This window comes from Hyaena hyaena, unplaced genomic scaffold (assembly GCF_003009895.1).
Source record: "Hyaena hyaena isolate Hyena2069 unplaced genomic scaffold, ASM300989v1 scaffold_250, whole genome shotgun sequence".
NCBI classification, from domain to species: domain Eukaryota; kingdom Metazoa; phylum Chordata; class Mammalia; order Carnivora; family Hyaenidae; genus Hyaena; species Hyaena hyaena.
Window position 1 is genome coordinate 574,895 of NW_024080882.1, and position 17,851 is coordinate 592,745.

General features: G+C 37.4%; 1 protein-coding gene across 4 annotated transcripts in view; it reads right to left on the reverse strand.

Moving 5' to 3' along the window:
* Positions 1-17,851, reverse strand: part of PRR16 (proline rich 16) — a 387,870-nt gene that overhangs the window by 235,574 nt on the left and 134,445 nt on the right. For all 4 annotated transcript variants that reach the window (XM_039244959.1, XM_039244961.1, XM_039244958.1 and 1 more), the window contains one exon: positions 11,633-11,762. The gene's annotated coding sequence lies outside the window, so the exon portion shown is untranslated. The remainder of the gene's footprint in view (positions 1-11,632; positions 11,763-17,851) is intronic.

Below are 17,851 nucleotides of genomic sequence, written 5' to 3' on the forward strand. Positions count from 1 at the left end.
AGATGTGGTTTATATGTACAAAGGAATACTACCTGGCAATTAGAGAGAGAATGAAATCCTGCCACTTGCAACAGTGTGGATGGAACTGGAGGGTATTATCCTAAGTGAAATAAGTCCATCAGAGACAGATATCATATGATTTCACTCATATGTGGAACTTGAGAAACTTAACTGAAGATCATGGGGGAAGGGGGGGAAAATAGTTTCAAACAGAGAGGGAGGCAAACCATAAGAGACTCTTAAATACAGAGAACAAACTGAGGGTTGATGGAGGGGTGGGGGAAAGGGGAAAGCGGGTGACAGGCATGGAGGAGGGCACTTGTTGGGATGAGCACTGGATGTTGTATGTGATGAATCATGGGAATCTACCCCCAAAACCAAGAGCACATTGTACACATTGTATGTTAGCTAACTTGACAATAAATTATATTAAAAATAAATAAATAAATAAATAAATAAATAAATAAGAAAGAAAAGAAATATTTCTTAAAGAAAATATACCAAAGCTTGTAAGAACAATGAGCTACTATTGGAACTAAGACCTACTCCTTCTGCCCTCCCTCCCAAGTCAGGGAGAAAAAGTGGAACTTTACTGCATTTGGGCACTACAAGAACAGATCTCCTCTCCCTGTAGCCACCAATCAGAGGGCCATATTCTCCTTGGAGGGCAAGTCTGTCAGCATTTATCAACCTACCTCCCAGATAACTTCTGGCAAGTGTGTCGAAGAAATGGTGGCTTCCTTTAAACCAGCCCCATTGAAGTCTCCACTTTCATCAGAGAAGAAATACAGGGGTCCTTGGAAAACTTGAGTGGCTCAGTCAATTGAACATCTGACTCTTGATTTCAGCTCAAGTTATGATCCCAGGTTTGCTGGATAAGGCTCCACATAGGGCTTCATGCTGAGCATGGAGCCTTCTTGAGATTCTCTCTCTCTTCCTCCTTCTGACCCTATCCCCTGCTTATGCTCTCTCTAAAATTAAAAAAATAAAAATAAAAAAGTATGGGGTCCTTATTGATTTATTTGCTTATTTTTAAATTAACTACATTATTATCATAGTAATGACTGTATAATTTTTAAAAATACCTCAACAAGTCTTGTTTTGAAAAATAAAGTTTCCTTCTAACTCCTCAGCTCTTAGTTCTGCTTCCTGGAGGTAGCTACCAACAACTTTTCTGGCTATTGTTTGTAGCATTTATTTTTTTAAAAATATTTATTTATGTACTTACGTATTTATTTAATAGTTTATTGTCAAGTTGGTTTCCATATTATTTCTGTATTTCTATAAACATTCTTTTTAAATTAATTCTTTAATGTTTTATTTATTTCTGAGAGAGAGAGAGAGAGAGAGCACGTGCGCGAGAGAGAGCATGAGCAGAGCAGGGGAGGGTCAGAGAGAGGGAGATACAGAATCTGAAACAGGCTCCAGGCTCTGAGCTAGCTGTCAGCACAGAGCCCGATGCGGGGCTCAAACCCACGAACCTGGGCTGAAGCCAGCTGCTTAACCGACTGAGCCACCCAAGCGCCCCAATATTCTTTTTTTCTTAATTTTTTAAATGTTTATTTAGTTTTGAGAGAGAGAGACACAGAGTGTGAGCGGGGGAGGGTCAGAGAGAGAGAGGGAGACACAGAATCTGAAGCAGGCTCCAGGCTCCAGGCTCTGAGCTGTCAGTACAGAGCCCGATACCGGGCTCGAACCCACGAACTGTGAGATCATGACCTGAGCTGAAGTCGGCCGCTTAACCAACTGAGCCACCCAGGCACCCCTATTTCTGTATTTCTAATTAATAGGCTTATACTGTTATTTCTTGATTCATTAATCTTATGAATGATCTGTTTACTTCTGGGCATAGAGGGTGATGCTTTAACCTGAAAATACTCCACTCACCCATATGGTCTCTCCACCCTCCTCCTACCTCGTTACAGATTTAGTTTAGCAAAACTACTAGTCAATGACAACATTATGACTGACTTTGCGGGTGCCGCTCACTGATGAAACAACCACAAATATTCACTACAAATTATTTCTCCAATCCCGTATCTCTCATCATTTTTTCCTAGAATAACTGCCGAATTTTTCATTCAGTTTTTTTAAAAGTGAAGACTATTTTTATGTAGTTTAAGGTTGAAAGCAAAATGAAGGGAAGATACAAGAATTTCCCACGTGCCACTTTCCCCTACTCATGCACAGCCTTTTCCATTATCAATATCCCCCACCAGAGTGGTACATTTGTTACACTTCATGAACCTACTTCACTATTTTTCCAAAACATGCTTTTTATACTTTTCTCAGAAGTATGAAGTATTCACCACACCTATTACTAGTTTTTACATATTTGAGTACATTACTTATATTTTCCTCCCTTAGGGATCCTTGACCTGGAGTCCTTGATTCTTTGGATCTAATTCAACCTGTTGCTTGGTAGACTTGCCACCCAGGTGTCCACTTGGGACTCTTATTTCTCATTATCTCAGAGAATTCGCTTTGTCAGTATCCCTTAATGAGATACCTTTGTCCTGGATCCCATGTCTTTTTAATTTTCTTGTGTTCATACCTCATTTGACAGTAGCATATCCTCTGGAAACTTCCTACAAATGCATAGATAGCAGATACGTTATTTAGTCATTGTATCTAAATATGTCTTTATACTGTCATAAGAAGTGATTACTACTTGATCTGGATATAGAGTTCTAGGATGGAAATAAGACTTTCATCTGGATTTTTATGACATTACACTATCTTTTACATTCTGAGGTTGAATTTGCATCCCTGCTGTGAATCCTATGGCTGTGTCTTGAAGTGGGTCTTCTTCAGTGAGCCCTTCCTGCCCGGAGACTCATCCCTTCAGTTCCAATTATTTTCCTTACAGAATTCTCTTTGACAATGTCCTTCTTTCCATTTTTCTTTTGCTAAAACTACCATTTTTCAGGTGTTAGCTCTCTCAGATGGAGTCTTAATTTCTCAACTATTCTTTCTTATTTTCAATCTTTTGGTAGGTGTGCATGTGTGTGCATCTGTATGAGTGCATGCGTGTGCATATGTGTATACACTCTATTTTCCAGGAGATTTGTTTGGTTTTATTTTACAACCCTTCCAATGATATTTGTCTCATATATTTTAAATTTCTAGAATTCCTTTCTTCCTTGCTGAATTCCACTTCTCCCTAGACTCTTGTTCTAGTTTCATAAACTTCATATTTCCAGGACAATATGTAGAGGGGGGTTCTATTTTTCACTCTTTTGGAAAGTATTTTCTTCTCTACATAACAATCTCTCCAGATCCTTTAGGTTCCTTTGTCTTCTTCTTCATCCTAATATCTATCTTGAGGCTCTGGTTTTTCTATAGGAAGTTTCCTTCAAATAGCTGGTAACTACTCTGTCCACCCAGCTTGAAACTGATGCAGCAAACACTGGTTACTGTGAACACGCATGCAGTTAGTTATCTAGTGCCTTGTCACTGGAAGTATGGCTCACTGACTGGCAGAAATGCAGAAGTATTAGAAATGCAAAATCTCTGCCCACACCCCAGAATGAACGAATTAGAATCCACAGTGTAGTAAGATGTGAGGGATGTGCATGCATATTTAAGTTTGGGAAGCACTGGTCTAGCTGACTTCGTTACAGTCAATGTATAAAATAAGTCAAACTTTTCATTACCCCCATTTAATTTATGGATATCTGGAGGAATTTTCTCTCTGAGGCTCTTTAAAGTTTCTCTAGAGAATAATCCTTTTGCCTTGTGGGGAGGGACGATGCATGCCAACTTCTAGGTTTCTGGGGTAGGGATAGTAATGAACTCTGAAGGTCTACAGAATTCTGGTTTTCACCAATGCCCCTGGTTTTAGCTCCATGTAGTTCTTGGTGGATATGGCTACGTCTAGGTTTTGAGCTTTTTGTGGGTTCTACGGGGCAAACTGCCCTAATTGTCTTTATCGTGTCTCTCTGAGGGCAATTTGGTTTAAACTTTCTCTGTTTAGTTAAGTCACTTATGATTCTCCCTTCTATAATGTCATCATGGCTCCAGTTCTTTTTCTTTTCATGTGTTAAAGCCACTGAAAAACCTCACTCCCTGCCATTTTGTTAAATATTTGAAGAGAGAGCACATAAAACAGTGGTCCATCAGGGAGATAGGTTCAAAGCAGTGAGAAGTGGTGTGTCGCAGAGGAAGGCTCTGAGCAAGAGAGTAGGTTGCCTAGGGGTTCCAGAGAGCACGGAAGATTGGGAGATGAGGGAAGAGAAACAACAACAACAACAACAACAACGCTGAAAGAGGCTGCTAAAAAAAATAAACCATTGGCTTTGCCATTTTGTCTTACTTTGGTCCTAATGCCAGATGTCACTTCTAGTGCCAGGGAGAATCTTTGTCAGCTCAATGAAAGGAGATTTGGGTTAATGCAGGTTACTTGACTCCAGTGCCTCCAGTGGCCAAAGCAGAAGGCCTCTGCAGTATCATGTGTTTCCTAAATCGCTCTTTGGCCCTGGTGTAGCCTGGGGAGATAGCTGGGCCCTTCTCTAAACACAGAACGCAGAGGCAACCACATCAGACCCAGAGTTAACCCAAGTGGACTGGTAGTGCCAGAAGGTTCGAAGAAGGCAAAATATTACAGGATCCTTAGATGAAAAAAATGACAAATATGGCAAATGGGATTTAGAAGAGCAATTCTCTAAGTGTGTTCCGAGCAACATTACCCAAGAAGACACTCTTAAAAAAAAAAAAAAAGAAAGAAAGAAAAGAGTTGTTCTGAATCGATTCCACTAAGGCCTTAAGCACTGAAAAACTCAAGTTTATACCTACCGTGAATACCAAAATACGCACATTAGACTGTGGAATAAATACAAGTCAAACAATTCTGATTTTCCCTGTTGTTAACTTCCTGGATGCATCAGACGGATATTAAATATTGATATCATTTTTTTCTTCCCCAATTTGCTGGTGGAAATTTGCTCCCAAACATGGATCTTAGCTAACCTAATGGTTAATGGTTATACTGGCACAGGTTCTATAGTAGAAGAATTTGGGAGAACTGATGCATTTTCTCTAGAAGATACATAATGGATGTAAGTATATAAAGAGTGCGACAGTTCACTGGAGATAAAAATGTGCAGCTCTAACGCGGTATTTCCAAATCTCATTTGACCAGAGCACCCACTTTTGACAGAATATCTATTAGTTTTCTACTGAACTAATGGTCTGCAGAATGTATTTGGAGGCCACTCCTAAGAGGACTCAAGTTGGACAAGGAAGGCATCTGGCCCACACAAGCCCCGTCGTGTCCAACATTCTGTACAAATAGACATTATGGCGCCGAAGATTAATCTTTCAAGGCATCTGTTCTTCTAATGTGGAACATAAATCCCAGCCATCTAAATATACTTCTTGCTTTTTCCAGATAAAATATTTTCTGTACCTAACCAGACTGTAACATTATTGGTGCTATTTTAATTGCCACTTGATATCATTTCAGAAGCAGCTGGCTATGTTTTGACTGTGACAGAATTGACAGAAGTTGTGTATGTGTATGTGTAGTATAATTTGCCAATTCTCTAAAGTTTTGATTTGTGTTTAAAAAAAAAAGCACTGTGTACTTCAACAAATGATAAATCACATGAAGGATTTCAGATTCTAACAATCTGGTATTGCCTGGACAAAGAGAAAGTCAATTTAAATTATTCATCAACTGAAAGGTAAACAAAAGGGTAAAACTTTTCCTTTGTTTAGTTAATATTATAGGCAGTGCTACATGGCCTTTGAAAATTACGATTTTTAGATCATGTCCATCACAACCCACTGTGCTTAGAATATAAGGAAATATGTATCTTTCATATACACAATGAATATACTGATCTAATAAAGCAATAGTATCTTGGAGGGTGAATTCAATTGCTTTATGTAACAATCACTTAAAATAACAGGGATTTCAGAGGTGACAGTGCTGAATAACTGCCGGAAATATATTTTAAGCTGTTTTTCTTGTATAATTTAATGTTGACCTATCACTCTTGTTCCATTTATCCTGGTTACCAATAGCCTAAATTAAAAGAAGGCTGAGATTCAGGATATTATCTGTGACCAGAGAAAAAGCATAGCTAACTTGCCCAAATGAGGATTATAATATTAGCACAGGGTCTTGTCCAAATAAGTTAATGAACTACCACGTATGGATTCACAGGGCACAGGGTACAGAAGTTCTTCCTATTTCTTATCCCGTCTTTAACATCAGAGCTAAATGCACATTAGGTAATTTAAATTCACTGCATATCTTATAGTCAACAGAAGACCACATTAATGATCGTAAAAATAGTGATAATACGAATATAAGCTTACTGTTAAGTGTTTACTATGTACAATGACCTAAGGTAAACTCATTGTCTTTTTTAGGGAAACAAAAACAAAAACAAAAAACAGTGTGTTGTGGATCACAGTAAAATTGGGCAAAATGTACAAAAATACCCATACGCTTCAGGCCCTCACACGTGCATAGCCTCCATATTATCAACATCCTCTGCACCAAAGGCACCAACCGATGAAACTACAATGACACATCATAATCACCAGGGGCCCTGGTTTACACTGTGGTTCACTTGTGATGTTGTACACTTTGTGGCACTGGAAAAATGCATAATGACGTGTGTCTACTATGACAGTGTCATACAAAGTAGTCCCACTGCCGTGCTCTGCCTAGTCACCCCTGTCTTCCCCACAAACGCTGGCAAACCCTCATCTTTTCACCTTCTCCATAGTTTTGTAGCTTTTCCAGAATGTCATATAGTTGGGATCACAGTATGTAGCCTTTTTCAATTGGCTTCTTTCACTAAGTAATATGCATTTAAGTCCTTTCATTTGTTTTTCATAACTTGATAGTTCATTTCTTTTCAGGGCTGAGTAACAGTCCATAGCCTGGAAGTACCACAGTTAATTTATCCGTTCATGGACTGAAGGACATTTTGGTTGCTTCCAAGTTTTGGTAACTAAAAATAAAGCTGCTATCAACATTTATGAGCAGGTTTTGGTGTGGACCTGAGTTTTCGGCTAGACTGTATGATAAGAGGATTTTGTTTTTTAAAAAACCTGAAAAAACAGCAAGCTGTCTTCCAAAGTGGCAGTACCATTTTGCATTCCCACTGGCAATGAATGAGAGTTCTTGTCACTTCACATTATCGTCAGCATTTGATGTTGTCAGTGTTTTGGATTTTGGCCATTGTGATAGGTGTATGGTGGTATCTCACGGTTGTTCTAATATACATTTCCCTGATGACGTATGATACAGAGCATCTTTTTATATGCTTATGTGCCATTTGTATATCTTCTTGGTGCTTTTAAGGTCTTTGGCTCATTTTGTAATCAGGTTGTAGGTAAGCTCTTGTTGTATGCCTTGAGTTTTCGGTATGAAGACTTCCCAAACAAAGTCACTGCTGCGTGATTCATTTTCTGTTTTGTGAAGCAGGGGAGGCCATCTATTATTGTTTCTTAATTTTGGAAAAAAACAAAAAACTATCTTAAAACAGTGCCTAGAAAATCTCTTCCTGTTAAGCACATACCAGGCAGCACCTCTCAGAGGCCATTTGTTGGAATGGTCTAAAAATGGGAACCTATGTTTCAATTAACATTTCTTTTATTCAGTTTTATCATGAATAAAAAGAATCCCCACACTGCGATGCGTAGAAAGTAAATCTGAACTCTTCTATAAAGAACATGTAAAAATTATGAAACATATTTCATTAAATCCATTAAATAAACCAGCAACAAGTATTTTGGGGGATAAAAAGCATAATATTTTGTACCTTATCCTATAGAAAAAAATGACTGAATAGAACATATAGGAAAGTGTCAGGTTTTATATTATGCAATATTTTCCACTGCAAGCCCATTTTTCCAGAAAAAAATGTTTTACATGTTAAATAATCATGGTTTTGAAAATATCAATCCTTATACATACCAGAGTATTGAACACAATTCATGATACAGGGTATACACCATAAATATTTGTAGTTAACATTGTTTTTCAGGAAAGCATAATTTTTCTTAAGTGATTTTAAATATACTGTTCTACTAAAGGTGATTATTATTACATTCTTAACCCAAAATTCCAATGGGATGCTAAACCTAGTAAGCCAGTAGAGAGAATACATATTATAATTCTAACTTCCTCAGATGTTTCTCTGAGAAAAAGAAACCTTCACTTGTGATCTACACTTTTCCTGTTCTCATCACTCCAATCATTGATTAAGTGGACCTTTTCTAAATCATTCTCAAATTCTTCACAAACACTTCTTCATTCAGTACAACCCAGCTCTTGGTCCCATTATTCCCAGAACTACCACAGAAGTCTCTACCTGAGACAATGCTCTGATCTTGTCAAAGGTCTTCTTAGCCTTACAGAGAATGTTCTCATCAGATAGAGCCATACACGTATCTCTCTCAGTAATTCAGAGCCTTGTTTTGCTTAGCCAGTCTCTTCCTCACTTGACTAAGAGATGGGCTAAAATAAGACTCTAAAATATTTCATGACATCCCTGTTTATTCTTGTAATAAAAAACTGGACTCTATCTTTCTTAACTGGTGTATAGTTGACACAAGATGTTGTATTTCTGTGGTGCAGCATAGTGATTGGACAAGTTTATATTTTATGCTATGCTCTCCACAGAGCAACCTACTGATCCAATGCAATCCCTGTCAAAATACCAACAGCATCTTTCATAGAACTCAGACAAATTATACTAAAATTTGCATGAAACCACAGAAGACCCCAAATAGCCAAAGTAATCTTGATAAAGAAGCATGGGGGCACCTGGGTGACTCAGTAGGTTAAGTGTCTGACTTTGGCTCAGGTCATGATCTCATGGTTCGTGGGTTCAAGCCCCGTGTCGTGCTCTGTGCTGACAGCCAGCTCAGAGCCTGGAGCCTTTTTCAGATTCTGTGTCTCCCTCTCTCCCTCCCCTCCCCTGATAATGCTGTCTCTCTCAGAAATAAAATAAAACATTAAAAAATTAAAAATAAAAGAGGAAGAAGCACAAAGATGGAGATGTGACAATTCCAGATTTCAAGATATATTATAAAACTCTAGTATTTAAAACACTATGGTACTGGCAAAAAAACAGACACACAGATCAATGGAACAGAGAGCCCAGAAATAAACCCATGCTTATGTGGTTGATTAACCTGGACACCATTTTTTATTGACCTGACAGCTTTTAGTTTCCCACTTCTCTTTCCTGCTGTCCTACATAGGGCAAGCACGATGAGAGTCCCTGTGTGTCACTCATCTTATGAGGTCATTGGAAAACTCACCTGCAACCACACCCACCCAGCACATGGGACTTTCCCCAGACTCACCCCAAGCCACCACAAGGATCCCATGTACTCTCTCTGCTTTGCTCTTGGTTTCCTCCCTTATGGAATTCCACACTTCCCCTCAGGAAGTCCTTAAGTGGTTTACTGTGTGAGCAAGATGTTTTATTTCATATTCACTGGTATCTATAAGTTGTTTGGGATCCAATCCAAATTCTTCGGGTGGGGGGGGGGGAGAGAGATTTATAGCAAGAGAAACCAGTCACCCACATAAAACGATTTTTATACATTTATTTATACCAATAAATCTCATCCTTGTCATCAATGTTTTTCATTCAAAATGTAAAAACATGCCTTATTTTCTTTGTGTCCAATGGAGATATTTATGTAATGTATACACATAAAGTATATAATTATATGTGTAAATGTCTCCATCTACACAAATATTCTCTGTCTTGATGGGTGTGAAAACTATTAACAGCACATATGGTCTTCTTTGTTTTTCTGCAGTTCGTACATTCAAATAGATATTTGAATAAATTCATTTTAGTTTGAAGGAAAATGGATTTAATTAAAATAGAAATAAAGAGTGGGGACACCATTTATTTCTCTACAGTCTAAAGACTCATATTGTGTTTTCTATTTTACTGTCCAATACCATATCTTGGTAATACAATATCCATTTTTGTTCCATTTGTTTTACAACATACACAGGCTTCCAAGTCTAATCCTTCATTCCAGTTATTCGTTTCAAGCTTCCTTTCCTAACTTTGGCTCCCAAATGTGCTAATCATCTGATGGACAGAGCTCTGTGTGGATTAGCCACTGATTCTTTAACTTTACAACAAAGTTGTTTAACCTCGCCTCTTTCTACTAGGAATTATCATGACTTGCAAACTACTTCCTGTGAAAAAGTACCCTTTTATTGTTACTCTTGATGTCAGTCACACATTATTGCAACCATCTGGAACAGAGGAGAAAACACTTGGATTCTTTCCCAAAAGTGTCTCCAAGACCAAGCAACAGGATCACATAGTCAAAGGAGCAATACGAATGAACAATATGAATCCAGAAAAACACAGGCTATTTAAGGAGGTCGGAGTAAAATAAAAAACGTGATGAACCTATCAATTATTCTGTCTATTTTCATTTAGGAATGACACATTCATTTTTCATTCAGCAATAGTTTCTCTGTTTTTATTTTTTTTTTTTTACATTTACACAATCCTAACAAACATTTTGTACAAATGCAACATCCAACTCAGATGGCCATGACAGGAATATAAATGCTCCACAGCCAAAGACAGTTAAAAGGGCTGTTGGTGCTATAGTCTTGCAACTAGTGTTTTTCTTGAATTCATTTAATACCGACGCTTTTTTTGTCTAGTAATTTCCTTTTTATTTACTTTAGTGGAACTCTCTCCAAAATATAGCCGATAACCACATGACTTAACTAGTTATCTCAGAACCTTGAGTGCGATTTTCTGTTGTCAGCACACTTATGATAAATTTGCAAAATGCAAATAAAAGCTGCAGGCAAGTGAAAAAGAATTCTCATCTATAAAAATATACACCTCATTGATTTTACATGTGTTGAAATATGTTACAGCTTCTAAATGAGCTGAAATAAGTAGTCTAACCTTTCAAGGGAAAAAGTTTTGATAATGACTTATTGAACAAACACGCTCATAAAGAACACCATAGATAAACTTTGGGAGAGACTAGCATGTCAGGGAATTTACTGGGCAAAAGTGACAATTTTATGTAATCGTTAATTTTAAGAGAAAGCAGAGAGGAAATGCATCCTGTTTAGTCAAGACTGAGTCTTCAAAATGTTGAAGATGGGGGCACCTGGGTGGTTCACTTGCTTGAGCATCCAACTCTTGATTTCGGCTCAGGTCACAATCTCATGGTTTGTGAGTTCAAGCCTTGCATCAGGCTCTCTGCACTGACATCACGGATCCTCCTTGGGAATTCTGTCTCCTTCTTTCTGTCCCTCCCCCACTCTCTTATCTCTCTCAAAATATATACAATTTTTTTAAATGTTGAAAATGATTTGTGCCCATTAGTGCTTTTCTATCCTACCATAATGGCCTAAGAAAAGAGGGTACTACACTTTGTTGGGGTCCTCACTTCTGTGTTTCCTTATTCTCTGTAAAGGACCCCATACACAGGAGACACACTGCCTCTTAACTGTTATAAGACCTAGTTTCCATCCTCTCAAGCTTATTCCCTTAAAAACTGTTCTAAACTAAGCCAATGAGATTTATTACCCAAGGAATTTGAAAATCGGCAAAGGAGCAGAAAAACATTTCTTGGAGTAGAATTTCTTTGATGGACATACCTAAAAAGAAAATCCACATGTTCTTCTTGTGAGGTCCTCATTCAATCCTCCTGTTGGTCTCAGCTCCTCTGTTATTCCTTTGATTTCTATTCTGTACCTCAGCTATTTGTCCAGAGTTGGTTTCTGTTGCCTGTCAATAAAATAGATGCTTGAATTATGCACATATTGACACCAGAGAGTGTATTGCAGGCAACAGATATTCAGGGACATGTGGAATATTTAGAACTGAATGCCATGTCAAAAAGATTGAAAACGTATTGAGTCCTTTCCTTATTTTAGGATGGCAAGTAGGGTATGGAATACAAGGTGGAAGCAAGTGAATTGGGTTATCTCCTGTGATCCACTGACCACAGACTTACTGAGGTAGAAACTCTGAAAAACTGGAAAATGACACTACAGAAAATTTAAAGCAAAATAATACAGGTCCAGAGAAACATTTTTTTAATGATAGCATTAGATAACATAGAAGAGTCAAAATCAGATCTAAAATTCTGGACTAAGGTCATGGAATAAAATTCTGAGGACTCCTAAAAACAGGTCTACTCCATCTAGAAACAGACCTTTAACAGTACAGCAGCTTCTTTCATTGTGTCCTGGAAGTGCAGAGGAAGAAGCCTGAGTAGTGTACTTTTATTGTCTACTTTATCTAGAAGAAGACACAGTCCAGCCAATGGCTAACAGTGTAGTCTAAGAGTCAGGGTTTCAGGTGACAAATGGAGGGTTAATAGCCAAATGATTGGATAAAGAGTATGTGCATCAACCTATCAGGATAGTTCTTGAATAGTCTCCAGATGCTTACCAAAAGAATCCTTCAAGAAAAAAGTCTTAACAAATGAAAGGAGTAAGGTGACACTTTTGTGAATATCAGTTTCCTTTGCCATCCAGACCTAGCTTGCTCAATGATCCTGAAAAAGCTGCTGTAGGATAGGGAACTATATTATGCATGGGCACAATGACATAGGCTGCCTTCTACAAGGTCAACTCTACTATCACTAATGATCCCATCATTACTGCTGGAATCCCACTTGGCAGCTGAATGTAAATGCTTTTAGAAGTTCAACTAGCCTTGAGACCTCTAATAGTAACATGCATCAAGATAAGCTGTAAGCCTTGGTGGCAGATAGATTCTATTAGATACCTTCCATTGTGAAGTGAGCAGTAATTTTCTTATTATTGCAAATAACAGTAAGACACTTATTCTGAATTTACTTCTGACAGTATCATCTTCTGTGGACTTACTAAATTCTCTATATACCATGATGATATTCCACACAATAGTGCATGGGCATAACAAACACAGAATGAGGAAATAAATAAGTTAAGAGGCACATATGTTTGAGACTCGCTGGTATTATCAGGCATTGAAGTATTGGAAGAGTAAGAATACCTTATCAAAGTCTCACCAGTGGCTTCCCATAGAAGATGTAAATTTATAAATTTGGGAGCTATGTTGCAGGATGTTGTATATGTTTTCTTCTCCAGGCTGTAGTAGACTAAAGGTTTCCTTATACAAAGAAGGTGTAGTTTTCACCAAGTGTCTTGCATATTGTGAATGAGTCACTCAGTACCCCTTCCAAACCACTTCTCACATGTAAGAGACAGAATAATAAAAATTCCCTTTTGTTCAGACTCCTTTGCAGCTAAGGCTCAGTATATGTGATTACTGCTTTGGCAATCAGATGTACACACATGTGAGACTTTAAGTCAGAATCTGGTTTTGTGAGAATAGGATGTATATCACACTGATCATAGTGGGGCAGAATCAGAACGTTCTTGGAAGCACCAGCTTTGCTATTGCTCATGGAAAAGAGAGCAGTCTGACCACAGCAGAATCAAAAGCATCTTTGGAGAAACCCATCCTCAAAAGTCAAACGAGAGTTGCTGCTTCAGCCCTTAACATGTACCTTTCTCCTGAAAGGAATGAAACTAGACTCCTCTGTTTTCAGCTACAAAATGAAGACTGCTAATAACTGGAAAGTAAAACTATCATTTGACCATATTGGACCATTAATGTCACGGGAGCAGGCAGAAAATAAGGTCACATTGTCCAGATCAATTTTATCAAAGGAAATAGGTTTGACTCTAAATATTTTAGGATGTAATAACAACTCTGCCCAAGAAGAACTCTAAATGGCTTATCTACATCAAGAATAAAAGTGTAAGCCACTCTATTTGACAGTGTGTCCAAAAGTGCTGGCTAAAAGGCTGAAGAAAGGTAAAGGAAATGGATAATGGTAAAGTCACATCACAAGGACCAGTTGCTGCATTGGTGTATGTGATGAGTCCTGAGGGCTGTATTTTTTCCTCTATTTCCCTCCTTCATTGTTAATATCATTGGTATTATTTTTATATCTTATGCTGTTACAGCAATTGGTGTTTTTCAAATGTGTCTGTATGTTAACATGCTAACATTGAATAAAAATAAAATTAAAACAACATGCTGCATAGGCTGGTATTGGTAGTATTAAACTTCTGCAGTATTAAACTAGCTCAACAGAAAGGCAGACAAAGATGAAAGATAAAAATAGTCATTACTGATTAATAGTTAATCTATGCTTTTCTAATGATGAGAAAACTGGGCTAAAAATAGGGAAGAAAGGTATGAAAGATAAAGGTATTTGATTTTCTATCTATCCCTTTTTAAAGATTACCATTAGAGAGGAGAGAGTAGCAAGGAAGATTACAGTGACATCTTCATCATCGTTAATAAGCTTTCTTTTAATTTAAAGAGATTATACTACTTCATTCCCTCTACATAGTCAACTCTCTAGAACCTTGACAACTTGTCCATGATAGGAATGAGTAAGAATAAATAACTTCTTATATGAATACTACACCTGAGTGATCCCTTTCTTAGATACTGTTCTTCTATTATGTCCCGCCAGGTACACTTAAACCAGAGATAATAAAATGTTCTGATGGTAGTTTTGTAGAGTGATATTTTTATTCTCTTAGTTCACTTTTTAACTCATATTATTAAACACTAACATGAAAATGAGAGGAAAAAATAAAAAATAAAAACTGGAAAAACACTTCTTTGTAACAATCCCCTTACTATATGGGGTGCCTGCGTGGCTCAGTCAGTTGAGCATCCGACTTCCACTCAAGTCATGATCTTGTGGTTTGTGGGTTTGAGCCCCATGTCGGGCTCTGTGCTGACAGCTCAGAGCCTGAAGCCTGCTTCAGATTCTGTGTCTTTCTCTCTCTGTGCCCCACCCCCTCGCCCACACTCTGGCTCTCTCTGTGTCTCAAAAATAAATAAACATTGAATAAAGAAATTCCCCTACTATCTTCCTCTGTACTTAAAAAAAAAATTATTTTTCATGATTAGCTGATTTCAATGATGAATTACATAAACTTTTAAGGAAGAATAATATCAATAATAACATCAATATTATACAAAGTTTTATGCAAAGATATTTTAAGAAAGAAAATCACAGACCTAAAACTATCATAAAAAATGATGCAAAAAATCTTTAAAAAAATTAGTGAATTGTACCCACTAATATATGAAAAGTATAATATATCACAACCAAATGTTATTCTAGGAATGAAAGATTGGTTTAATACTGAAAATTTAATTATTTAGTCACATTAACAAAATAATGTAGAAAAATATCATATCTGTATAATCAACTTCCTTTTATAATAAATAAAAGAAACTCTCAACATATTAGCAATAGGGAGAACTTCCTCAATCTGATAACATGCATCTATGAAAAATTTATAGTTATGACCATAGTTATTAGCCAGTATAATGAAGCACGAAAAAGAAATATAAGAAATAAAGACTGAAAGGAAAAAATTGCATTTACTCACACTCAGTGATTACCTATACTGAAAACCCCAAGGAATCATCAAAATCTACTAGAACTAACATGTTGTTGAATACAAGGTCAAGAGTCCAAAATTAATTGTATTTCCATATATAAGCAAGAAACAATCAAAGTAAAATATAGAACACATTGATAATAGCATCAAAAATAAAATACTTATGAAGTGATTTAATATAAGGTATGCAAGATCCCCTTACTGAAATCTGTAAAGCATTGCCAAGTGAATCAAATAACACCTAATACGTGGAATGATATATCATCTTCATGGATTGGAAGACAACAAACATGCTAAGACCTAGGTTCCTCTAAAATTAATGTATAGATTTAATGTAATTATAATAAAAATTCTAGGGGCGCATGGGTGACTTTGGCTCAGGTCATGGTCTCACAGGTCGTGAGTTGGAGCATCACATAAGGGCTCTGTGCTGAAAGCTTGGAGCCTGGAGCCTGCTTCAGATTCTATGTCTCCCTCTCTCTCCGTCCCTTCCCACTCTCCCTCTTCTCTCTGTCTCTTTCTCAAGTAAATACATATTTAAAATTTTTTTTTAATTCCAACAATTTTTTAAAGAAATTTAAAAATTGGTCCTAAAATTTGAATGAAAAATATAAAGGATCATGAGTAATTAAAAAATAACACTCTTGAAATATAAGATGAGCTTGCAAGAGTTATACAACAGTATTTTAAGAATAATGAAAAAGCCACAGTAATCAAGATGGTGTGGTAGCAGTGTAGACACAGAGCAGTAGATCATGGAACAGAAGAGAAAATCCACAAATAGCCCTACACATGTATACAAAGGCAATTCAGTAGGGAAAGGAAAGCCTTTTCAACAAATGGTGCTAGAAATACAGATAAAAATAAGTCACTTATTTATAATAGCTGTTGCTTAACATTAGATCTTAATTTAGTATTGGTAGTATCAGTTTATTTTTTTAACATTTATTCATTTTTGACAGACAGAGAGAGCATTGGTGGGGAGGGGGAGTGAGAGACAGAATATGTAGCATGCTCCTGGCTCTGAGCTGTCAGCACAGAGCCCCAAGTGGGGCCTGAACTCACAGGCTGCAAGATCATGATCTGAACTGAAGTCGGATGCTTAACTGACTGAGCCACTGGGCACCTCTGGTAATATCACTTTAAATTAAAATAAGGGTTAGCGAAACCTGAGAAAACATCTATTGGTCTACCTCTACTTGAAATATAATGGCCAAAATATGAACCCCATCTTTGCCATGTGCTGTCTTGCTGTCAATGAGTGAATTATGTATCTGTCTTCAATTTTTTTCATTTATTTTAACTATTCTTATTTATCACAATTATACATTTATTATAAAAATCTATTGGGCCTCAAGCAAGAGTGTACAGTGATGAACACAACAAAATAGTCTTTATCTTCAAGGGCTTTCAGTGTATAATGTTTAAAGGTAGAACACACACATTAGTTAAACAAAAACACAAATATATAATTACCTATTTTCTTAAAGTAATACAGTTTGCATGATTATTTTTTAAATGCTTTTTATTTTGAGAGAGAGGGCACGCAAGTAGGGGAGGGGAAGACAGACAGGGAGAGAGAGAATCCCAAGCAGGCTCTGCGTTGTCAGCACAAAGACTATCGCAGAGCTCGACCCCCTAAACCATTAGATCATGACCTGAGCTGAAATCAAGTAGGATGCTTAACTAAGCCACCCAGGTGCCCCTGTATGATTTTTAATATATTCATTTTGGAATGGATCTCATCTCAATATGTCAGTAGAACTCAGTCCCATCAGCCATGAAAGAAACCGTAATTGCACTTGGAGAATATAATGGTTCCCAAATAGATTGGGGATGATCAGCTTTTTCAGGGAGGTCTGGAAGTCAAGATTGAGCTGAGATCTGAACGTTCATAGGAATTAGTTAAGTATGGAGTATAGGGCAGAGGTTCTGGTTTTTAGGAACAAGTGGCCACGTACTGAAGTGGATGAGAATTTTATGTGTTTGAGGAACTATCAGACCAATTTGTATGTGTGGGTGTTTGAAAAACTAGCCAGTTGGTCTCATGAAGAAGAGGAAGGGAGGGAGGGCACTGCCTAGATCACACAGAGCCCTGGAGATTTTGGAGTTTACCCCGAGGGCACAACAGTAGGTTTCTAAAAGGTTTTAAGCAAGACTGGTGTTTCTTGATAAACTCTAGATTTTTCTTTTAAAAAAATTCAACGTTTTACATATTTTTGAGAGAGCACAAGCAGGAGAGGGGCAGCGAGAGGGGGACAGAAGATCCAAAGTGGGCTCTGCAGAGACCAGGGAGCCAGATGTGGGACTTGAACTCCTAAACCATAAGATCTTGACCTGAGCCAAAGTCAGACACTTAACCCACTGAGCCACCCAGGTATCCCTGGG